Source organism: Pelophylax lessonae, assembly GCF_965119305.1.
Source record: "Pelophylax lessonae genome assembly, chromosome: 7".
Taxonomy (NCBI): domain Eukaryota; kingdom Metazoa; phylum Chordata; class Amphibia; order Anura; family Ranidae; genus Pelophylax; species Pelophylax lessonae.
The window spans coordinates 53,576,956-53,602,018 of NC_138774.1; the positions used below are offsets into that span (position 1 = coordinate 53,576,956).

The 25,063-nt window shown below is 43.9% G+C and overlaps 1 protein-coding gene across 2 annotated transcripts in view; it reads right to left on the reverse strand.

Annotated features, from left to right (window-relative positions):
* The window catches only part of PRX (periaxin), a 76,605-nt gene that overhangs the window by 14,962 nt on the left and 36,580 nt on the right, over positions 1-25,063 (reverse strand). The window contains exons 2-3 of one of the 2 annotated variants that reach the window (XM_082263135.1): positions 5,901-5,956; positions 3,996-4,097 (exon numbers count right to left, since the gene is read on the reverse strand). The gene's annotated coding sequence lies outside the window, so the exon portion shown is untranslated. The remainder of the gene's footprint in view (positions 1-3,995; positions 4,098-5,900; positions 5,957-25,063) is intronic. The other variant, XM_082263136.1, reaches the window with a different exon arrangement.

The following is a 25,063-nucleotide window of genomic DNA, read 5'->3' on the forward strand; positions in this document are numbered from 1 at the left end:
GGACGGGACGCTGGCATCTCTGCATTGATTGGGGGCAATGCTGTGGGCACTCTGCAATGTATTGGGGCATTGCTGTGGTACTCTGCAATGTATTGGGGCATTGCTGTGGTACTCTGCAATGTATTGGGGGCATTGCTGTGGTACTCTGCAATTTATTGGGGGCACGCTGGTCACTCTGCATTGACATCCCCCCATTGCTCAGTCTAAAGTTTGGCGCTCAGAAATTTTTTTATTTGCTCAGCACAGTAAAAAATTAGAGGGAACATTGGTGACCAGTATGAGAAAATGAGAGCGATAACACCAAATTTACCACACCTGCTCCACAATCCCCTCCCTTTGAAAACTGGGCCGCAGGGCAGTATTCCAACATGATAACGACCTCAAACACACCTCCAAGACGACCACTGCCTTGTTAAAAAAGCTGAGGTTAAAGGTGATGGACTGGCCAAGCATGTCTCCAGACCTAAATCCTGAGCTCTGGGGAACTCCATGCCCAAGATGGTTAAGGCAGTGCTGGACAATAATGGTGGCCACACAAAATATTGACACTTTGGGCCCAGTTTGGACATTTCCACTTAGGAGTGTACTCACTTTTGTTGCCAGCGGTTTAGACACTAATGGCTGTGTGTTGAGTTATTTTGAGGGGACAGCCAATTTACACTGTTATACAGGCTGTAAACTCACTACTTTACATTGTAGCAAAGTGTAATTTCTTCAGTGTTGTCACAGGAAAAGATATAATAAAATATTTACAAAAATGTGACTTTTGTGAGATACTGTACATTAGGCTAGCTGTAAAACTGGGCTTGTAAGGAACAGTCATAACAATGTCTTCCTGTAATTTTCTTATTTATGTAAGCAATAGTCAGTAGTTACAATAATGAGGTCATTTTCTCAAAGTTGAACTATGGACGGTTATTTACAGTACATCTGCCACAATACCATCAATTTTGAAAGACTTACAAACAACAGGGTGATCGAAGGTGATCAAGGATTACTCTGTGAAACAGATGCCCTTGTAGCTGCTACATGTGGCCTTCCAGGAGGAGTGCTGTGCTGGCAGATCTGTTTGCAAGGATCTACCAATCCGGATAGCAGGCTGGGCACATATGTCCTTCCCCAAATGCAAGAGTATGTAGGACCCCTATGAAACCTTTCTCTAACCTTAGCCTACCTTCCAATAACCAGTGGGTGTCTGTCTCTATCTGTAATCCTCACAGTGCTGGCATGCCGAAATTATTCAGCAGGGGCTATGTGTATAATCAAAGTCCACGTCTGAGTCCAAGGTGGTTTCCCAAATCTCAGGAAAGCTCCAATCAGACACAAGCTCCCCCAAGGTGGCCACTGGGAGCCTAGTGCAGAGGACAAGTCAGCACCACTCTCAGTATTATACTGTGAGCTCAGGCTGACCCAGGGGGCGTGTCCATGACAGCCTGTGCTCACAGGAAGTGGGCAACAATTAACTTAGAAAAGGACCAGTGCCCTGTAGACTGTTTGTGGGGGGCAGTGCTGATGACAAGGTGAGCAATGCTGTGAAATCTACTTTTTCATTTCTAAGATTTCTGGATTATTTATTTTTGAAATATTTGTTTTTACAATAGAGATTTGCTTTGAAGTGGTTGTAAACCCTTACATATACCCAGTGAAGTGACTGGTCTCAGGTGATACACAGATATGGAACAAATCCTCCTAAATAAGTTGTACCTGTTTATCTGCAGTCTTCTCTACAGCTGTTCAAAGTCCAGAATTATTAAAGCTTGTCTAAGCTATCAGAAATAACGGGACGGGGAACTGAAAGTAGACACTGCAGAGCTCAGTGAGGAGTGCTCTGAGAGCTTATTGGAGGAAAGGCACACACCCTCCTTCACACATCACGCAGGAACAGAGCTGAGGCTGTCAATCACAGGCTGTGTGCTGGAGTTCCCTCCTCTGTCACCTTTTTCCTCTTGGTGTCAGGAAAATTTATTAGAAGTGATTCATGCTGATAGCAGAGGAATAAAGCAGCAGACAGAAATTACTTACTCATCAGAAATTACACTTAGTGCTCTGGATTGGGATAAGTACACACTATAGAGGGATATGCTCTGTTCATATCTCATGTCTGAGGTTTATAACCGCTTTAAGTACTTTTTGAGGCTCTAATTTGGAACAAGCATGTAGATCAGCAGTCCTGACTTTAGTCTGCATGCTTGTACCAGGTCAATGACTTAGAAATACAAGATACAACCAGACATCTAGATGAGAAATGGCTGTTCCCAGATTTCTCCCAATACAGGTGTTCTGTAATGCTGAAGGAAAGGCGACTAGACAGGCTTCTCCATTATAGTCATATACACTATATTACCAAAAGTATTGGGACGCCTGCCTTTACACGCACATGAACTTTAATGGCATCCCAGTCTTAGTCCGTAGGGTTCAATATTGAGTTGGACCACCCTTTGCAGCTATACCAGCTTAAGCTCTTCTGGGAAGGCTGTCTACAAGGTTTAGGAGTGTGTCCATGGGAATGTTTGACCATTTTTCCTTAAGCGCATTTGTGAGGTCAGGCACTGATGTTGGACAGGAAGGCCTGACTCACAGTCTCCACTCTAATTTATCCCAAAAGTGTTCTATGAGGTTGAGGTCAGGACTCTGTGCAGGCCAGTCAGGTTCCTCCACCCCACACTGGCTCATCCATGTCTTTATGGACCCTGCTTTGTGCACTGGTCCAAATCATTTGGTGGAGGGGGGATTATGTTGTGGGGTTGTTTTTCAGGGGTTGGGCTTGGCCTCTTAGTTCCAGTGAAGGGAACTCTTAAGGCGCCAGCATACCAAGACATTTTGGACAATTTCATGATCCCAGCTTGGTGGGAACAGTTTGGGGATGGCCCCTCCCTGTTCCAACATGACTGCACACCAGTGCACAAAGTAAGGTCCATAAAGACATGGATGAGCGAGTTTGGGGTGGAGGAACTTTACTGACCTTAACCCGAGAGAACACCTTTGGGATGAATTAGAGCGGAGACTGCAAGCCAGACCTTCTTGTCCAACATTATTATTTATTATTATTATACAGGATTTATATAGCGCCAACAGTTTGCACAGCGCTTAACAAAATGAAGGCAGACATTACAGTTACAATACAATTTGGAACAAAAGGAATCAGATGGCCCTGCTCGTTAGAGCTTACAATCTAAAAGGGAGGGTCAATTGATACAAAAGGCAATAGCTGTGGGGGATGAGCTGATGGAGCAAGTGAAACAGTGTTATTAGTTAGTAGCCGGGTAGGCTTCTTTAAAGAGAAGGGTTTTCAGGGATCGTCTAAAGATGGATAGATTAAGGGACAGTCGGACAGATTGGGGTAGAGAGTTCCAAAGAATGGGAGAAGCTCTGGAGAAGTCCTGGAGGCGAGCATGGGAAGAGGTGACAAGGGAGCTAGAGAGCAGGAGGTCTTGGGAGGACCGAAGAGAGCGGCTTGGTTGATAATTTGAGATCAGGTTAGTGATGTAGCTGGGGGCAGAGTTGTGGATGGCTTTGTAAACTATTGTTAGCACTTTGAATTTTATTCGTTATGTGAGTGGAAGCCAGTGCCTGATCTCACAAATGCTTTTCTGGAAGAATGATCAGACATTTCTTTAGACACACTCCTAAACCTTTTAGTTGATGCTGTCAGAGCTTGGCCAACTCAATATTGAACCCTATGGACTAAGACTGGGATGCCAATAAAGTTCATGTGCGTGTAAAGGCAGACGTCCCAATACTTATGGTAATATAATGTAGATTTCTATCATGTAATAGCACAGTTTAGAAATGTAAAGCTCATAACTATTTAGTTGATATTAGCGACACTTTCCACTTCCAGCACCATGCGACGTGCCTATGCTTCACTTGTGCGAGAAGTGCATTTCACCTTCTAACATAACACAGGATGTGAGCTGGAGTGATGACCCCAATCTCTGCTACTTTAGCCTAACATCCCTTTCCCCTCCTTGCAATGAATGAGAGGAAATTCTCACCGCTCGATCTGCGTCTTTGATTTCCTCTAGGGACAGGTGGGGGCGGCCAGCGGGGGGAGACCTCTGCTTTAGGGGGCTGAACTTCTCTTTTACAGTTGTTTGCTGTAGAAACAAATAATATACTATTAGCAAGGCAGGTGAAGGAAAATCCGTAAAAATGAATCCCAGAGTGATAGAAAGAAATTAATTATTGGTACACAACATACTGTAGGTCTGTGTGGTTTTGTTACTACGTTCTGGAGTGCCCTAATGGCACTTTTCCACTGCAAGTACCGGCTCGGCTCTACTCGGCCCTGCTTGGCCCGGTTTGCTTTTCCACTGCTAGTACCGCATGGTACGGTGTTGGAACGGTTTGGTATGGTTTGCTTTTCCACTAATGTAGTACTAAAGTTAAGTGGGTGGGATAACAACGATTCTCTGACCAATCAGTGGCTAGTAGTGACTGCATGCAAAGGATTGTGGGATATGGTACCGGGTATGGTACCTCTTGGAACCACAATCGAGGTGGTACTGTTTTAGAGAGCCGTACCGTTCGGTTCCATGCAGTGGAAAAGCGCCGCCGTACCGAACCGTACCGAACCGTTCCTACACCGTACCATGCGGTACCAGCAGTGGAAAAGCACAAAAGCGAGCCGAACCGTTCGGTTCCATGCAGTGGAAAAGCGCCATAAGTGTTGCTTTTTTTCTGAAAATCTCAAGTGTCACATCAGGGGGCAATTCAAGTTTTTTTTTTTTTAGTTCAACAGGGTGTGCTGGTGATTCCTTGAATTAGAACTTATGTTTTGATGGCAGGGCTTTTTTTTAGCTGGAACTTGGTGGAACTCAGTTCCACCACCTCTGGCTGAGGCCCTTTGCTCCCTGATCACCACTACTTTAGGCCCCAGAGTGTCCATAGGAACAGATCTCGGCATTATTCATAAGTGGGCGCATAGGGCAAAAGATGCACACCAAGCAATCACATTAAAGTTTACTACAGACAAATCAGTTAAAGATGATTTCTGTACTATGCACATCTTAAGGGCTCTTTCACACGGTCCGCCTCCATAGGCGGATCTGTGCTGCTCAGCGGGGATCGATCCGCCGATCCCCGCTGAGCCGGCGGATGACAGCTCCGTCTCCGCTTGCAGTGCGGAGAGGGAGGTGTCACAGCCCCCGCTGCTCTCTATGGGGGATCGGATGAGAGCGGACCGCCTGTCCGCTCTCATGCGATCCGATCCGATCCCTGAACGGATGGAAAAATAGGGTTTCCATCCGTCCAGATTTCACGGACAGGATCGGATACGGATGGCAGCGGGTGTCAGCGGAGGTGTCTCCGCTGACATCCGCTGCCCCATAGAGCTGCATGGAGGATCCGATCAGATCCGCCTAAAAAACTGACAGGCGGATCTGATCGGATCGCCCGTGTGAAAGAGCCCTTACAGTTTTTTTTTTGCACAAGCAAACTTGTATACATTTACTTCCTTTGTATCTTTTCTACCAGAGTTCAATTGTTTTAGGATCTTATATGCCTAAGAGCCATTAATATGGGTGCACAGGTATCAGTGTACCATTGCTATGGAATCTTCTAGTGCCATTCTGCCATTATTGTTCTAATAGTCTTATATGCCATCGCCCCAAAAAAACAAAATGTTTCATTGTCCTAGGACAGTGATGGTGAACCTTTGCACCCCAGATGTTTCAGAACTACATTTCCCATGATGCTCATGCACTCTGCAACGTAGGTGAGCATCATGGGAAATGTAGTTCCAAAACATCTGGGGTGCCAAGGTTCACCATCACTGTCCTAGGATATATGATGCCAGTGTATTTTTACCTTTGCAAGTGACAAAAGCTTTATGTGATTCAAAGGAACGGCAATTCAGGTATAGTGAAAGGCAGCATGCACATGATAGAAAAAATACTTACTGTGGGTTCAGACACTTTACTGACCACATGTCTCTCTAATCTTTCTTCCCCTACACCTGTGAGAAGAACAATCAGTCAGTATTTTATCCATTATTACTACAATCATGACATTCTAATAATGCTTAGAGTCATAAAATTATTTCACATTATCTTCTTTTACAAAGAAGGTCATGCCATTAACAACTTGTTTCCCTAAATACAATAAATGCCTCATTTATTTGGGAAAATCTTGATACTCCATTTAAGTGTACAGACTAATAATTTACTGACATAAGACCATACAGAGTCCTGCAGAACTGCTACTCCATATTTTCCAGCCTTTAACTACATAAGGTTTAGGTTGAACCCCAGACAATGGCATCGGGTAGGTCAGCAAGTTCCGATCCAATCAATCCGTGTCCCGCGGCGGCGGTGGCTCTCGCTCTCCTGTGTCCTCTCTCCGGCGGGAACGGAAGGTGATCGTGATGCCGGGGCGGTGCACCGCCCCCACGCGTCACGTCACCAGGTCCATGTCCTCCTGTGATTGGTCCAGGCTGGAGTCTGGACCAATCACAGACCAGACATCAGTAAAGTGGGGAGTGTCGGGGCGCATTGCTCTGCGCCCCGATGACCCCCAGAAGAGCACCAATCGGCGCTTCTGTTTGCAGCATGTGGGGTCAAAAACCCCACCCCCCCCCCCCATACCCAGCTCTAAGTCTGGTGCCCCTAGTGGGCAAAAATTTACAATTTTTTTTTTTTTTTATTTAATCTTTTTTTTTCCTTCTTCTTTTTTCTGGGGGGGGTGGTGCCCCTGCGCCCCTATCGGCCGGCCGACACTGGTTGAACTCCAACAACCCCTTCTGCCATGGCATAAATGACGGGCAAGTGAAGGGACTGGCTTTCCTCAGTAATAAATTTGGATTGCCAGTTCTTCTCTGTGTCCAATAGTAATAAAATCTTCCCTCCACACTACTGAGCTCTACTTCCTTCACCATAAATGTATCCAGCACAAATGGTGAAGTTCCCTCATTATGAACATGGAAGGACCCAGAAAAAGAACCCAGGAAATTTAAGAAACCAATAGGTTATTCAGCTTCCCAGTATCTATCTTGAGTGGACTGGTCCTTCAGGCATGGAACAGAAAATCCACAGATAGATAGATAGACAGATAGATAGATAGATAGATAGATAGATAGATAGATAGATAGATAGATAGATAGATAGATAGATAGATAGATAGATAGATAGATAGATAGATAGATAGATAGATAGATAGATAGACACACAGAAATATCAAACTTAACCCTATAGTAATAGCGGAAAGCATGTGAGTAGATTAGTTCAAACTTCCATTTGCACAGTCACAGTTTCAAGCACTTCTCTGACTGCCAGTCTTTTCTGAAGATCAGGAGTGAGATTTGGTAGTGTCAAGGACAAGAACAATTCATAGTTAGGCAGTACTGGGGAATTGGGCAATACTGGTGACTTGTCCTTTGTCCTCTGTCTGCCTTTTTTTTGGGCACAGCTTTTGGAGTTTAGTTTCACTTAAAGGCAAGGGTCTCCAAACTTTCTAAACAAAGGGCCAGGTTACTGTCCTTCAGAATTTAGGGGAGCCGGACTGTGGTTAATGGGAGTAGAAATGGGTATGGCATCAGTGGGAGTAGACAATGCATCTTATGAGGAGAAATGGTGACCCATTGTTGGTGTCAATGGGGAAAATAAGGCCCCATCATTGGTGACAATGGGAGAAATATTGCCCCATTGCTGATGCCAGTAGCAGGAATTATGCCCTATTGTTGGTGTCAGTTGGAGAAATAGTGTCTTGTATCAGTGGGAGGAAAAGCACTCCAAGGGTCAGATAAAGGCAAGCAAGGGGCCGAATTTTGGAGACCACAGCTTTAAGGGTTCTGGCAGCCAAGTTTTCCACTAGAACCCTACCAACTTCCATCTCAAGTCAGGTCCATTACAAGGGTTTCATGTTCTTTCAGTTGAATTCTTAACTGTATACCATTTTCCATGTTGAAGGACACAGTAGGAGAAGTATACTGTCCTTGTTCAATTTTATTAGGTGTTCCTATAGTGGAGAGCGTGAAAGCAAACATTTTTAATAAGGACCACATAAACAGTTCTCCTGTCAGACACTTTCCTACTAGAACTGGAAACAAAACTACCCTTGAGGTGAGAACTGTAGATTATACCATATTATCTTTAAATAGTACAAAAGTGCTGTATATATGGACAAGCAAAATGAAGGTGTAGGGAGATATAAGATACATAATTCGTTAGGGATCCCATTGCATTGCTACCAACAGCTTTAAATCTCTCCACTACTCATTTGTATGATTTCTTATAAAGTTTAAATGTCATACAATGGTAAATCAGTATGTAGGATATAAACAAACCAAACAAGACGCTGCAGGCTAAGCACTTGGAAACATAGGTCCCCAATACTGATGAAGCTGGACCAATAATTAAAGGTGGTGCTCACAGTGAATGCAATAGATACACCATGCAAAACCAGCAAAAAGGAAGGAGGTTACCAGCTCTCCAAAGATGCGTTTTCCCAAACGTGAGAAACACATTATGAGAAAGGGGACCTTGCAACATTGGCATTTTGACCCATGTGACATAATGGGGTTAATTTACTAAAATTGGAGAGTGCAAAATCTGGTGCAGCTGTGCCTTGTAGCCAATCAGCTTCTAAATTCAGCTTGTTCAATTAATCTTTGGCAATAAAAATCAGATCTGCACCAGATTTTGCACTCTCCAGTTTTAGTAAATTAACCCCAATGTGTTTCTTACAATAAATGTTGGAGTGCTTGCATATTTTCTTCAAGTTCTTTCTACAGACTGCACTTAAATATTATGGTTAGGCACATGTAGCACCCTCCTAGGTAGGTGCTAGGTAAAACACATCTGTGACCCTGCTTATCAGGAGGGTCTGATCTGTTGGTTTAGCCTGTCACACGTTTCCAGGTGTGATTCACTGGGTCTGAGGGAGGGTCCCCACTGCAGCCAATGAGGGAGCTTATTGGACAGAGTAGGAAACCGAGCCGGTGGCACACTCTGTTTTATGTCAGTTCCAGTGGGAGGGCATTCCTGCAATGCATCCTGGGATTGGACATAAATAGGAGGGGAGCACGTGACAGGGTGTTTTTTGGCGGGAGCAAAGTCAGAGGAGGAGGTGGACAGCTTTCTTTCCTCCTGCAGAGTGAGGACGGTGGTCCAGGCAGTTGGCCTAGGGACCAGGAGTAGAGCTGGGCTGCAGAGGATCCAGTGTGCTGACCAGTGGAGCTTCTGGGCAGAATACTTCTGGAAAAACGGTATCGTGAGTACTTAAACATCTGCCCATGGGTCTGCCTAAGAGAGGGGACCACTCCAGAGAGGTCAAGGGGATCAAGGAGCCAGCTAACCCAGAGTGTTACAGTAAAGGGGGTGTCAAGTTGTAAAGCCCTGAAGATTAGGGGTTAAAGGGGGTTCCAGGAAGGACCCTGAAGTTACTCAGCAGTGCAGTCTATTATTAATGTCAGCTACCTCAGGAAAGGAGTGCCTTAGGAAGCTAATAGGACTCTTTCACAGTCAAAGGTGAATTACAGTAAGCGGCCTAGCCGTGACTAGCTCAAGCAGCATTAGCCAGCATCAGTCAGCATTAACCAGCATCAGTCAGCATCTTTTGTACAGTCTCTGCCTTTTTGTGCATAGTTCAGTTATTGGAGTATCCCACTCATCCCTTCTCCTATCCAAGTTACAAATAAAAACACAAAACCCAAAGAAACTGGACTGGTCCCCTTGTCTGAGATAAAATCACTTAGAAAAATGTCTGAATGTTCTACTGTTGCTAATGGTAACCCAGGGGAACCCGTCTTCAGCAGCTCCCTTGGGAGTAGTGCTACACATTGTGTGATTGGACAATAAAGGAGCAGCAGAAGATTGTTGAGTTCTCCCTCTGCTTTGCTCCTGGTAAGCATGTTCACAGACAGCACTGTGCAATATAATAAAACCTGTACTAGCTCACACTGATGCCCATCCCTCAGCCAGGTACTTTGGACTTGATAAAGCACAGTGGACCAACACCAGCAGATGACATGGCTCCCCAAATCATCACCAACTGCAGAAACTTCCCACTGGACCTTACGCAACTTGGATTATTTAACTCTCCACTCTTCCTCCAGACTCTGGGACCTTGATTTCCAAATAAAATGCAACATTTTCCCCAGTCAGGGATGATTTGGGGGGCCATGTCATCTGCTGGTGTTGGTCCACTGTGTTTTATCATGTCCAAAGTCAGCGCAGCCCTCTAGCAGGAAATTCTTGAACACTTCATGCTTCCCTCTGCTGACCAGCTTTATGGAGATGCTGATTTCATTTTCCAGCAGGACTTGGCACCGCCCACACTGCCAAAACTACCAATACCTGGTCACACAATCATGGTATCACTGTGCTTGATTGGCCAGCAAACTCCCCTGACCTAAACCCCATAGAGAATCTGTGGAGTATTGTCAAGAAGAAAATGAGAGACACCAGACCCAACAATGCAGACGAGCTGAAGGCCACTATCAAAGAAACTTGAGCTTCCTTAACACCTCAGCAGTGCCACAGGCTGATCGCCTCCATGCCACGCCGCATTGAGGCAGTAATTGCTGCAAAAGTGGCCCAAACCAAGTACTGAGTGCATATGCATGCTCATACTTTTCAGAGGTCCGATATTGTTCTATGTACACTCCTTGTTTTATTGATTGCATGTACTATTCTAATTAACTGAGATTGTGGATTTTGGGTTTTCATGAGCTGTAAGCCATAATCATCACAATTATGACAAATCACGTCTTGAACTATCTTGCTTTGCATGTAATGAGTCTATCTCATATATTAGTTCCCCCTTTTAAGTTGCATTACTGAAACAAATTAACTTTTGCACAATATTCTATTTTTTTGAGTTTCACCTTTACATTCTACCAATCTATCAATCAGATCAAACATAGCACCTATAGGAGGTGGGGGGACAAAATCAGCAGGGTAGAACAGCAACTAGTCTACATTTACAGCACTACAGTGATTGGGTTACTTCAGGTTATTATTTCACAATCACTCATTCTGTAAGTCCAGAGCAGCGTCCCTCATCTTCTAATGGGGTAGATGTGGGCCTGGCTATTTTAGGAAACAAATTCTCGATGCCTAAGGACATATGGACACCTGCCTCCCTCACTCTGAGCTCTCCGACACAGGGATCAAGAGCAGGGCGTGATCATGTTGGACAGCACAAGGAATTCCTGCACAAGGCATGCCTACTGAATGAGCTATAAAAACACGTGCATGTGTTATGATATACAGTATCGGGGTTGATCTACGAAAGCTAAATAGGCTGTTTACTATGCAAGTGAATTTGTACTTTACAAGGGAATCTACCCTTTGAATGAAGAGAAGCTCTACTGACTTCCATCATCCAATCATTTACAAGCAAAAATCCTTTTTTTTTTTCATTTTTCCTTATATGCGATTGGGTATTCTTTGCCAAGTGAATTTTCACCACATTTACTAGGCTAAGGGAAAATTCCCTTGCAATGCGCATATTCCCTTGCCAACTGGACAGCCTTTATTATATCAACTCAATAGAGTCACAAAAGCTAAAAAGGCCACAAAACAAAAATGACAAGTTAGTTTATACAAAATAACTTTTAAGACAATTTCTAGATAGATTTGTTGAAGTTAAAATAACTTTTTGGAACTATATAGATTTAAATTGTTACTAAACCCACATCATAAAAAAAAGAAAAATCAATAAATGGTGTACTACATGATGTTCATACTCACTCTGGATTTGTTTTCTGTATTGTGCAAAAACTCTGGTAGACCCTACTGCTCTCTATCTCCCCCTTTTGATCATGTCCCCAAAGCAGTTGTGGATTTTGTAGAGCAGTGTTGGCAGCTTCTGCACATGCTCAGTTTTCAGTGAGTTTTTATGCCAAGCATCTCCTCCTTATTACATCTGAGCAGCCCATGTAAATATAGAATCACATATGTGGGCGTATACACAGTGGTAAATGACAGCCCACTCCCTTCCTCCTCCTCCATGCCGACTAACCAGTTAAATACAATGGGGCGGGATATTACATGTGGATTGATGGGGGCTTCACCTCCCTCTTATTCTAAGATACAGGCTGGAGGGACGTGACACAGCCTGCGACTGGCAGAAATCCGCCCACACCATGTTATTGCCAAAAATTAATAAAGATTTGGTTTCAAATAAATGTATTTGTATGACAATTTAAAACAGTTTATTGATATTAATTATTTACTTTTACTCTGTATTACAAAGGCTGTTTTTTTTTTTTGAACATGTGACCAGCAGCAGAGGACTATATGCTTCTCCTGCTTATGTTTCCCTGCAGACAGGCTGGGAGAGAGCTGGGTCATGTGACAGCTGTATATCAATTAGCAAAAAGGTATTTAGATGTTCTTTTTTTTATTAAAATAAATACAGTGCCAGCATCCATATACAGAAAGAGATCATGTTAATTAAACAGTGCATGTTTAGTATCACTTTAAGATGTTAAAATGAGGAGAGGCTATCCCCAGCACATAACTTCATATGCAAAAAAACCCAAAGAGACAAAAATATATATGATGCGTTATCTCAAAAGGAGCACTGACTCACCTAAATAAAAAAATTATCTTCCCAGGTGGCATCCTGGAAACGAATAATACTACTGAAACAAATAGAGATGGGAGCCAAAGAAGTCCACCATACAAAACAGTTCCAAAAAAGGACGACAGCGGCATTACCCAAAGAGATTGCTTTATTACAAAATCTAAACCAAATCAATTAACACAAAGGAACCTCCACCCCCTCATCGCTAAAATTAGATGACAACGTTGTTGTTTTAATTTATATTTTGTAATAAAGTGATCGCTTTGGATAATACCAAATATAAAGAAGCTGCGCTATGAATTCTATGTGGTCCTTAACATGCCGCAACTCTGCTGTGAGATATACACAGTACCAAAGAACTCACTAGATGCAGGGGTCTGACACCCCAGGTCATCATCAGTGTGGGACGAAACGCGTCAGAGGGAGTGACGTGCTGACGTCACTGCGCTTTTCAGATCCCGGAAGGATGGACGTTTATGTATTAGCTGGCAAACTTGTGTTTTGCCAATGCAATTTTAAAATACCTTTGATGTAAGTCAACTTTTTATGTTAGATTAAAGTGGAGGTCACATTTTATTTTTGGTGTTGGATGGTGTGGATATCACTGGAAGGATTCCCTTCAACATAATTGGGACGAAATATTGGATCTATTTAGCTTTCACTATCCCTGCTATGGTGGTCCAGTGCAGTCCTTATATGATTGTCCATTAGAGACAATTATATTCTACAGCAGGACTCTTCTCTTTTTTTCACAATTTGGACTATATATTTGATTTGTTTAATTTTTTTTAAAAACGTTCACTGAATTTTAAGCGCAGCTCTATATTTGATCACTTTAGGTAATAGAGCTGTTGTCTTCATTTGAAACAGCTTTGTATGATGGGCTTCTTTTCCTCCATCTCTATTTGTTTCAGTAGAATTATTAGTTTCGAGGACGCCACTTGGATTCCCATCTCTATCCCCAGCACATACCTGCCTTCCATTCCTCTAAATCTATATCTAGGAATGTTGTTATCACTTTGAAACGTTTTAGGGCTCAATATAGACTGATTCAAAGGGAAAGTTCCATTTCTTTGCAGTGCAGCGTCAATGCACACTAATGGGAATTCATCAAAACTGGAGCAAGTAGAATCTGGAGCAGTTGTGCATAGAAACCATTGAGCTTCTCGCTTCCATTTTCAGAGCTTAAAGCGGTGTTCCAGCCACTGTAGCTGCTGACTTTTACTATTAGGACACTTACCCGTCCTGGAGTTCAGCGATGTCGGCACCACAGCCGATGTTTCCATCGGCTGTCGGGTGCTGCCGCCGCCATTGCCAGTAAGGGAACCCGGCAGTGAAGCCTGTGCATGGCTGCGCATTCGGATTGGCTCGGTGGCGGGGGAAGGAGGAGGGGGCCAACCGTCCGAGGGACAGCGCCGTGGCGCCGTCCCCCGGAAGTGGGGAAGGGTACCTGTCAAAAACAGGTGCTCGTTCCCCCCTCCCCCCAGAAAGGTGCCAAATGTATCACCGGAGGGGGGGAGAAAGCAAATGAGCGGAAATTTCACTTTTGGGTGGAACTCCGCTTTAACTGAACAAGCCGATGATGGAAGCTGATTGGTTGCTATGCACAGTTGCTCCAGATTGTGCCTGCTCCAGTTTTAATAAATTCCCCCACCATGTGTTAATTTGCACTGCAGTGAGTTGTAATGCAGGTGAGTTCTGGTGGTGCATTCAAAACAAATTACTTTACCCATGAACCACTGGAGTAAACAAGCTCTTACACTGACTTCAGAAAACACATTAAAAGCAGGTAAAATTATAAATATGTGGACATTCTTATCTTTGAAAAGTTTGCAATCCTATGCAGCCTCTTTTGTGATTCATGCACCTCTGCCAGACAGTATAGCCAGGATGAGGACATTTGCTCTGTTAAGCAGCCCATAGATGGATCAGTTTTTTCATATTCCCCCATCCACACATTAAAGGTAGGTATGGGAATCCCCCCCCCCCACCCAGTGAGTCACTGTATTTTGACAGTCAGAGACTTCCCCACCGTCAGAATACACTGGTAAGCATTGCAGGTTATACACTGCAGTGCTGATTTAGGTGGGAAAAATCTGAAAGGGGCAGTTGTACAGAAGTCAATCGGTAGATCAATTTCTGTACAACCACGGTGCCCATACATGGATCTAAATTCATCAGGGCCCTGCTGAACCAGCAGCTGAATTTCGATCCATGTATGGTCTGCTTTAGAGTTAAAGTGACACTATCAGTAGCTTCAAATATGAAATAGCTGTTCCCTGTAATAGAAGTGTTCTTATGCTCACCTACTTTCCCCCCATTTCAACACTGCGACCTCTAGAAACATCTTCAGCATTAAATGCCCTGGTGAGTGCTGGATACCTGTGTCACTTCTCAGTGGTTCCATCTGCCGACTTCCCACATCAATAGAGCATTTAGTGGTGAAGAAGGGGTGGAACAGGGGACACAGGCAGAAGTGAGTATACCAATTCTACTATTTCAATTCTTTAAGTGACTATCAGGTGTGCTTTAGGGAATACAAAAAAAAAAAAAAAGAAGGGGAATACTGTCGTGTTGAGGGGTAGGGGTACAAAAGTTCCAGAAGTAATTCTGCAGTTTGGCCACACTGTGTCACTATAGTTATTTAAGAGAGTAGATGCAGGGACCCTTTTAATGAGAAGGGAGTGTAGTTACCTAGATAGCCACTAGAGGCCCCCAGAGTAGTAGTGGGGTGTGATGCTAGGAAGTGTCAGCCCTGCTCCAGCCAGTGTGGGGCATCTTGGGAAGTAGGCCTCAGATAATATTAGTCTTGATGTGGTCTGTGAGGCTCTATTTATTTTAGCTTACCCTTGTGGGGGTGTCAAAGGAAGATGTAGGACTAACGGGGACTACTTGCATCCTGTTTGCATGGGATGCTGGACACTGATATAACCCCCTATTAGGTGTAGGCTCCTTGACTCATCTCTCCTCTCACCTACGTTCTCTGAATTGTGTTGTCAACACTGGGACGACCAAAGGATCTATATATGTGTTCAGTAAATAGTTAAATAGCTTTCGGTGGGTGGGCTCTTCTTTCTCCTAACTTCAAGATGGAGATGCCCTCTGGAATGGAATGGTGCTGGGTGAGGCAGCTATTGGGGTCCATGGCCGTAAGGCCTGAAAGTATGGGACAGACTGCTTGAAGGTGTTGGTTAGGTCAGGTCAGGTTGTTGTCTGCCGGGAACTGTTCTGCTTTCTTCAAGGGCCCCAACTTTGCCAGCCACCAGTTTTTTCAACAATCACTGACCAGTGGGATAAAACAGGGACTGTGATAGCAAGTTAGGACTGTCTTTGTATTCTGTTGTTCGGTAAATGCAGTTCAGTGCTGTTAAATACTGTTAGTCAGAATACTGCAGGTGTTTAACCATATCTCTCAGAGTAACATTATTGTTTTATTGTTTGTTGAAGTACACTTGCTAATCATTTTTCCTTTTAGGCTACGCTTGGCCAATTATATTTTCTGAAATACCCCAAGGTGTATTAGTAAATGCTGAGTGAGTAAGGTATGTCATCTTCAGGTGTGCAGAGAAATCACAAAACAATTCAGCGGCTCCTCTGGGGTTAGCGCTACAGATATTTTCAAATAATACTTAACTGCACTGAATGGTGTATATCTTAAATTTGGCTTTAAAGGTGCTTTTTGGGATTATTTACCTAAAGGATTGCCAGGAGAGTTCAGCTGAAGGTTGTATAATTGTGTTCACAAAAGGGTTCCAATATGGTGTTAGGTTTATGCGGAAGTAAAAAAAAAAAAAAAAAAAAAAAACAATATTTGATATATAGTAAGCTTCCAAAAACGAACTGAGGCTAACATACAACGTGGGCATGCCACCAATGAAAGTGACACCGCCATTTTCTATATGGAACATACAGGAGGTACCTCCATTAAACTGTTTAACCTTAGTTGGAATGAATGCATTAGCCAAGGGCAAGAGCAATATTCATACTGATTCTGGTTACTCAATTACTATGCCTATTGATAACCTTTTGATTGTATTTTAGGCCAATTCTAAAATGTCCTTTAAAGGGTACCATTTATGTAACCCTTACTTATTAAGGTGTACTTATTTGTATATACTACTGCGGGCGCACTACACCCCGGTCAAACTTCACCGAATGGGTAGGCTGGCCGACCCTGTGTGCGGCAAATGTAGGCGGGCCTCGGGTGACCTTATCCATCTTTTGTGGCGATGCCCAAAGCTTCACCGATAATGGCACAGGGTTTTATGTATACGTAACAGAATTTTCCAGGTTTCTGTCCCCTTAAAGCCGGCTCACTGTCTCCTGGGGATTCTTGAGGAGGTGATGAGACTAGCCTTTTTTAGGGTCCTGTTCCAGGCCAGGAAGGTGATACTTCTTGGATGGAAGTCGGAGACCCATCCTTCCATTAAAAGGTAGGTGGCCAGCATGGGCAATGCACTCATACTAGAGAAATATATCTACCAACACAGAGGTCGGCCTTATAAATTTGAAAGACTATGGTCTCCCTGGCTTGATACCCCTGGGATGTCCCCCGAGGAGCTGGTAATGCAGAGGTTCTTGCAGTGACACATGATGGCGGTTGGTTCGAAGGACTGGAGGGGTGCTGAGCTTCAGAGGTATATAATGATTCTTGGGTTCCCCTGGAAAGTAATTGGCTATATATTGAGATTCATATATACAATTTAAGGTACATGGTGGATGGGTGACCGGCTGGGAGCAGCAATAGTCATGCCAGGAAGAGGTGTTGAGGTTTGAGATTGTTAATTCCTTCTGAGTTTCCTTTCATGCTTTGGATCTGTTAATTATGTACAGATATACCTGATGGAATTATTCATATCCTGTATAACACATGTGAAATGTTATTTGATCTGTACTGTTTATTTTTTAAAAAAAACCTTTTCTGATTAAAAAAAAAAAAGGTGTACTTATTTTGCTTTTTTTCTTATTCTTCTTTTTTAACACTTAATTTAAAATGATAACTAAACATTGGAAAAAACAATATTTTAGCAATGCTTGGCCTACATTGGAGTTCATGAGACAACTATTCGAATGCTAACCAAATGCTATACCAATACTTATGAAGCATTTTTAAGCATGTAGTAAAATTAAACAGTTAACAGGTGGTTGGTTATATAGCTTCTCGGAAGTTTATTGTTTCAGGAAATGGCTCAGCGGCTACACAGGGAGGAAATCTTCTGTACGGCAATCACTTTCCACAATGGCCCCACCAGACTCCAACACACATCCCCTGTCATCAACCCAGGAGGGCTCTAGGGGCCCATTCAGACCTGTGTGCTGTGATAAATTGAGGCACATTACGCCATGCGGTCCATGATATGTTGTATCCCTAATTTGGAATGGCACCTAAATTCACAGATACAGTATGGGGCAGTGCACATGCCATATGAAAATGAATGTGATTCCTTAATTTAGCAACCTAGCAAAGCGGACCTTCACCTAAACATGAATGTTTCCCCAATAATCTTAATCCCCCCCCAGTTTATTGGGAAATCACAGCTTTTTTGGGGAGAGTGAGTACTTTTTTAGTGGTACTTACTCCCACCTTATTCCTCATCTAGATGAGGACGGAGTCACCTCTTTACAACCCAAACATCTCAGAAGACTATAGGATAGGTCTGCCAGCAGACTGCCATCTCGCCAAGATGGCGGTGTGGAGGATCTGAAGCCATGAGAAGAATTGGCCGTGTGGAAGGAAGCACTGGTCTTTGATGGTAGGTAAGCAACTGTTTCCAAAAATCAGCAGCTACAGTATTTGTTTAATTGTCACACGTTTGGTGAAGTTCCTTTTTAATAAAAAAGGAATGGTATTAATGCATATGCTCTACACCCAACGCATAGTGTAAGTGGACCCTTATATTTTCTGGAAAAAGATTAAGGGTTCATTTCACATCATCTCTCCTGTTACCAAATGATTGGAGGGCTTTATTAATTGCTTACCAATTGCCCTGCAAAGGCTTAGTAAATGCCTCGGGCATTAAGCTAACATTTTGTCACTTTAGGAATTAATGTCAGTATATTTATATTATATAGGATTTATATAGCGCCAACAGTTTGCGCAGCGCTTTACAACATGAGGGCAGATTGTATAGCTACAATACAATTTAATACAGGAGGAATCAGAGGGCCCTGCTCATTAGAGCTTACAATCTAGAAGGGAGGGTCAAGCGATACAAAAGATAATAGCTGTGGGGGATGAGAAGCTGGAGAAAATAAAACTACAGTTGTTAGGTGGAGCAGAATAGGCTTCTCTAAAGAGAAGGGTTTTCAGGGATCGTCTAAAAGTTGACGGAGTGGGAGATGGTCAAACAGATTGGGGTAGAGAGTTCCATAGGATGGGGGTGGCTCGGGAGAAGTCTTGGAGGCAAGCATGGCAGGAGGTGATGAGGGAGCTAGAGAGCAGGAGGTCTTGGGAGAAAGGAAGAGAACAATTAAGTTGGTATTTAGAGACTAGGTTAGTGATGTAGCTGGGGACTGAGTTTTGGATGGCTTTGTAAATTGTTGTTAGTATTTTGAATTTAATTTGTTGGGTGAGCAGAAGCCGGTGGAGGGATTGGCAGAGAGGAATAGCAGACACTGAATGGTTATTAAGGTGGATGAGTCTGACAGCAGCATTCATGATGGACTAAAGAGGGATATAGCCTATGTAAAGGTAATTGCCCTAAAGTTACATAGTTACATAGTTGGTTGAAAAAATACATCAGTCCATCCAGTTCAACCCATAATGTATGTGTGTTTACTGTTACCCAAAAGTGATTGTAAAGCTCTAATTTTTTTAAATTAAAATAATAAACCTGTTATACTTACCTGTTCTGTGTAGGGGTTTTGGGAGTGGCCCAGATCCTCCTCTTCTCAGGTCCCACGCCGATGCTCCTGGCTCCTCCCTCCTATCGGGTGCCTCCACAGCAAGCAGCTTGCTATAAGGGCTGCTCTGTGTGCCCATTCACCAGTTTGACCCCACCCCCTCTGTCTTCTGATTGGCTCACTGGCTGTGATTGACAGCAGCAGGAGACAATGGCGTCCACTGCTGCCTATAGCCAATCAGAAGTGTGAGTCCCTGGAGAGGCAAGGCTCTCGTGGACATTGCTGGATCAAGAGGGGGTTTCCTGTATGTATTGGGTGGGGTGCTGCTGCCCAGAGAAGGTTTTTACCTTCATAGAAGGCATGAAGGTCAAAAAAACCTTGTGCCTTTACAACCACTTTAGCCCTATTGTGACTAGAGTCCATTGATGTTTACACGCCCAGACTACATTTAGAAGCATTAGTATGCTTCAGCTGACTTGATTAAAACACTAAATTGTTCTAAATTGTTTGATAGTGTTGTCTGAGAACTAAGAATGCACACAGGTGTGCACTCCTTGATCCCTGCTGCAACATGTTATGTTCTCACAATACATTGCGACAGGGATTTAGGAAATTTTTATTAGTGAAAATTTAACATAGCTTTTTTTGCTGCCTATGTCCTTACTAGGGAGTTTTTCCCCACTTCCTGCCCCTGGAGAGGAAACCAACTTAACCACTTAAGCCCCGGAAGATTTTACCCCCTTCCTGACCAGGGCCTATTTTGCGATTCGGCACTGCATGACTTTAAAGGACAATTGCGCGGTCGTGCAACGCTGTACCTAAACGAATTTGACGTCCTTTTTTCCCCACAAACAGAGCTTTCTTTTGGTGGTTTTTGATCACCTGTGCGATTTTTACTTTTTGCGCTATAAACAAAAAAAGAGCGTAAATTTTGCAAAAATAACAATATTTTTCACTTTTTTTACATGAAATTCCCCCAAAAAAATGTAAAAATCAAAATTTTTAACATTTTAGGTCAATTTGTTTTATGCTACATATGTTTGGTAAAAAAAATTGCAAAAGCGTATTTTGTTTGGTTTGCGCAAAAGTTATTGCGTTTACTAACTAAGGGAAAGATTTCTGTCATTTTTGGTGTTTTTTTTTAACGCGTAATGGCGGCGATCTGCAATTTTTTTTGCGGTACTGCGACATTGCGGCGGACAGATCGGACCCTTTACTGACATTTTTGACACTTTTGGGGTTACCAGTGACATTACTACAGTAATCAGTGCTATATATATGCACTGTTACTGCAAAATGACACTGGCAGGGAAGGGGTTAACTTTATTGGGGAAGGAGGGGTTAAGTGTGTCCCTAGGGGCGTGCTTCTAACTGTGATTGGACATGGCTACTGGTGTAGGAACAGTGATCAATGGTCCTACATAGTAGAACCGTATGATCACTGTTTCTACACAGGGGAGAATGACAGGCGGCTTGTTTACATTAGCCACCTGCATTTCTCCCTTCATGGCGGACGATCGCGATTGACCGGCGGACATCGGGTCCGCCGGTCACACGCACGGACTTCCCTGGGAACGAGCCGGGGCGAGCGCCCACCCGCTATTGGCTCACAAGCAAGTGACAGGCTAGTGACGTACCCATACGTCACTTTGCCTGGCCGGGGCTGACCGCCGCAGTATATGTACTTGTGGCGGTCAGCAACCGGTTAAAGTGGTTGTAAACCCACTCTGGTAACTTTTACTTATAGTTAAGCCTTTAATAGAGCTTACCGATAGGTACTGTAAATATCTCCTAAACTTGCACCGTTAAGGAGATATTTACATTTCATGCAGCTGATGATGTCATCGGCACATGCGCTCTGAAGAAACGGCCACCCATGCCGTTTCTTCAGAGCCCTGTGCCGCGACCTACAGCTCCCGCACTCATGCGCAGGAGTGACGTCACGTGGCTCCTGGCCAGTAGCATAGCCGGAGTCCGCAAACGGAAGGAAGACAGCTGAAGATGGATGCGACCGCCAGCGGGAACGACGAGGGCTTGGTTTGGCGGTAAGTATTACATAATGTGCTAGTATGTGATGCATACTAGCACATTATGCATTTACTTTGCAGGGAAGAAAAAAAAATTAAAAAAGGAAGAGTTTACTTCCTCTTTAATAGGGATACAGACAGACAAATCTGATAAGCCCTAACCCTTTCTCACATTACAAAATTCAGTGTTTTCAATTGCTGCTGTTGTCCTTGTTGGAGAGTTTTCCCCTTTCTTCCTGTTTTAGCAACATATTAGGAAACAAGAGGAAATGAGAACCCAGACAGAGAAACCTGACAGAAGTGTTACATCTTAAAAGAGAAGTATGAGAATCAGGCTTATTGCACATTTATACTTACCTAGGTGGATGCTGCATCGATCCTCCACCAAATATACACTGAGAACCGAGCGATCTAATACCGCCGATCGCTCGGTTCTCACAGCTCCAAGATCAGAGAGCTGCTGAGTGTCAGTCACCGGGTCTCTGTTCTGCGCCCTCCTTGCACACCGAATCGTTGAGGTGTGGAGGGGGCAGGAGCTGCTGGCTCAGACTCTCGCTGAGAGGCTAGGCCGGGCCGGGTGCCACTCCAGGCATGTGGGCGGATTCCGACTCCATGGTCCCGATCTTGTCCAAACCTGGACCGGCTCTGTGATGTCAGCAGATGGCGGACTTCAGCCCACTGTGAAAACGGGTCACAGGAGAGCAGAACGAACTCATCCACAGGATCCACAAGCTTTGGCTGTACTTCTCCTTTAAGGTATTTTTAAAGTCCAAAATATATCTCTTTAGCTTAGTGCATTCTCTGAATTAAGGTAAAAAACTCCCCACTACTCGTCCCAAGCCCCCACAATCCCTCAACACTTACCTGCCCCCTCTTACGATCCAGCGTTGTCTCAGCTGCAGCAGCTCTCTCCATCTTCCTGGTCTCACAGGAGACACAGGCAGCAGTGGGCACCATAGGCTCTTGCTGCTGTCAGTCAAATTCCTGAAAGGAGTGAGGGGGCGTGGCTTAGCGGTACTGTTTGTGTCTATGGACATACACTGCATGGATCAGGAGGAAGTCTGCACGGATGCCCCCTTAGCACTGCACTTGCTGAGCGGGCACCCAAAAGAAGGAGAAGTGGACAGTGTAGGCAGGGGGACTCCAGAAGAGGAGGTAAGTGACTGCTCTGTGCAATGAAATTGCAGAGAACATGTATGCATGACATCTTTTTTCATTTCTGGAAAAAAAAAAAACCCAACCTTTGAAACCTTTAGTCCTTTGTTGGAACAGACAGTGGTCAAATCTAGTTTACAAGTGATAATGAGATCTGCCAGCACAGTACAGACAGGATTAATTATGGTAAATATTACCTCTCCTTCCCCCTCCTTAACATTATGTAGAAGGAAAGGAGCAAGTAAAAAGGTAAGCAGCGATTTCTAAAGGGTTAGTTCACGTTTAACCTCCCTGGCGGTATGATTGTTTCAGATTTTGGGTGCTGAAAGCGGTACCATTATTTTGCATGTAATTCTTAAAGCGGAGTTCCGGGCACAGAAACCATTTTTCAACAAACATACCCCCGGGACAGTCAGGGCTAGTACATTCCACAATGGCTAGCCTCTGATCTGTCCCGGTTCACACTTACCTGCAAGAAGAAATACTTACTTATAAAATTTCTTCCACAGCGTTGCCATCTCTCTTGTGGGCAGCTGAAGCCGGCGCGATCCTCTTCTGTGTCTTCTTCCGCGTCTTCTTCCGCGTCCTCTTCTCCCAGAATGCGCCTGCACCGGCCCCTCTCGTCACTTCCGGTGCAGCCCCGCATTCCTCCACAGCTTCTGGGCATGCCCAGAAGCTGTTTAGCAGGAAATGCGGCATCGCCCCGGAAGTGACGAGCAGGGCCGGTGCTGTCGCATTGATTCCTGGGAGCGATGACGTTCAGCTCCCAGGAATCATTGCAAGCCAGGAAGTGACGGCGGAGCCGCGTCGCAGAGGGAGGAAGTGAAGAATAGGTGAGTATATTCGATCTACAATTACAAGGTAAGTACAAAAAAAAAAAAACCTAACTATCCAATTCTGTTTCAGGTGAAGGAGAACAAGCGGACGGGCACAAAAAAAAAAAGGTAGATTTTGTGCCCGGAACTCCGCTTTAAGGCCGAGCAGCCCAAACCAACTATTTACATATGATTTTTTTTTTTTACTGTGCGTTCTTCTTTATAACATCTCGGGTATGATAAAGTTTGAAACACAAAATCATAAATTATAATATAATAAATACCTATAAATAAGTTAAAGTATATATATATATATATATATATATATATATTCTATATATATATATATATATATTATATACTGTATATTCGTATACATACACGTGTGTATATATATAGATATATATACAGTATATATATCTGTATATATATATATATTTTTTTTTCATTTGCCGCCGGTTCCACCCCCCTGCGACGCGACGCGACGCTCGCAGGGAACGGAAGCCGGGGCACACAGCATCAGGCGGAAGATCCAGCCGCCATACACTTCCGGAATACATTGCGGGATCCTGGGGACAAGGTAAGGAGCCTCTTCCAGAATCCAGTGAAAAATTTTAAATACTCTATGCTCTTTAACCACTATAGCACTAGCCACTGTGCTGCTACTGCGGCACAGTGGCTCGTTATCATCTAGCGACGTAGACCTACGTCGCTAGACTCCTCCCCTGTAGGCGGCGCTCGCGCGCCGCCAGAGGTGCGCTCCCGCTGTTTTCATTCACAGCGGGAGTCGGGCCAGGGGAGGAGCGGCGGCGATCGCCGCTGCTCTGCCCCGATCATCGGGGAATCCAGTTTGGAGATCCGCCCGCCTGTGTAAACAGAGCGGGCGGATCTCCTAAGTGACAGGGAGTGACAGATCGGAGTGTTCAGCATAGCTGAACATCCGATCTGTCCTTGGCTCACTCAGTCATCTCCCCCCCCACACGTTAGTAAGCACCAGGCATACATTAACCCCTCCCTCTCCAATAAAATTAACCCCTTCCCTGCCAGTGTCATTTTTACAGTAACAGTGCATATTTATAGCACTGATTACTGCAGTAATGTCACTGGTACCCCCAAAAGTGTCAAAAATGTTAGTCAAGGGTCCGATCTGTGCGCCGCAATGTCGCAGTCCCGCAAAAAAAATCGCAGATCGCCGCCATTACGCGTTAAAAAAAAACACCAAAAATGACATAAATCTTTCCCTTAGTTAGTAAACGCAATAACTTTTGCGCAAACCAATCAAAATACGCTTATTGTGATTTTTTTTTACCAAACATGGGTAGCAGAAAACAAATTGGCCAAAAATTTTTAAAAAAATTGGTTTTTACATCTTTTTTGGGGGGGAATTTCATATAAAAAAATGTTAAAAATATTGTTTTTTTTTTTAAATAAACGCTCTTTTTTTGTTTATAGCACAAAAAGTAAAAATTGCACAGGTGATCAAACACCACCAAAAGAAAGCTCTGTTTGTGGGGAAAAAAAGGACGTAAATTTCATTTGGGTACGGTATCGCATGAACGCGCAATTGTCAGTTAAAGTCGCACAGCGCCGAATCGCAAAAAGTGGCCCAGACGTAAGACAGCAAAATGCTTTAGTGGTAAAGTGGTTAAATACTTGTAGGCTTCTTGTGAATGTGATGAAGCCTGCCTGCCCTTC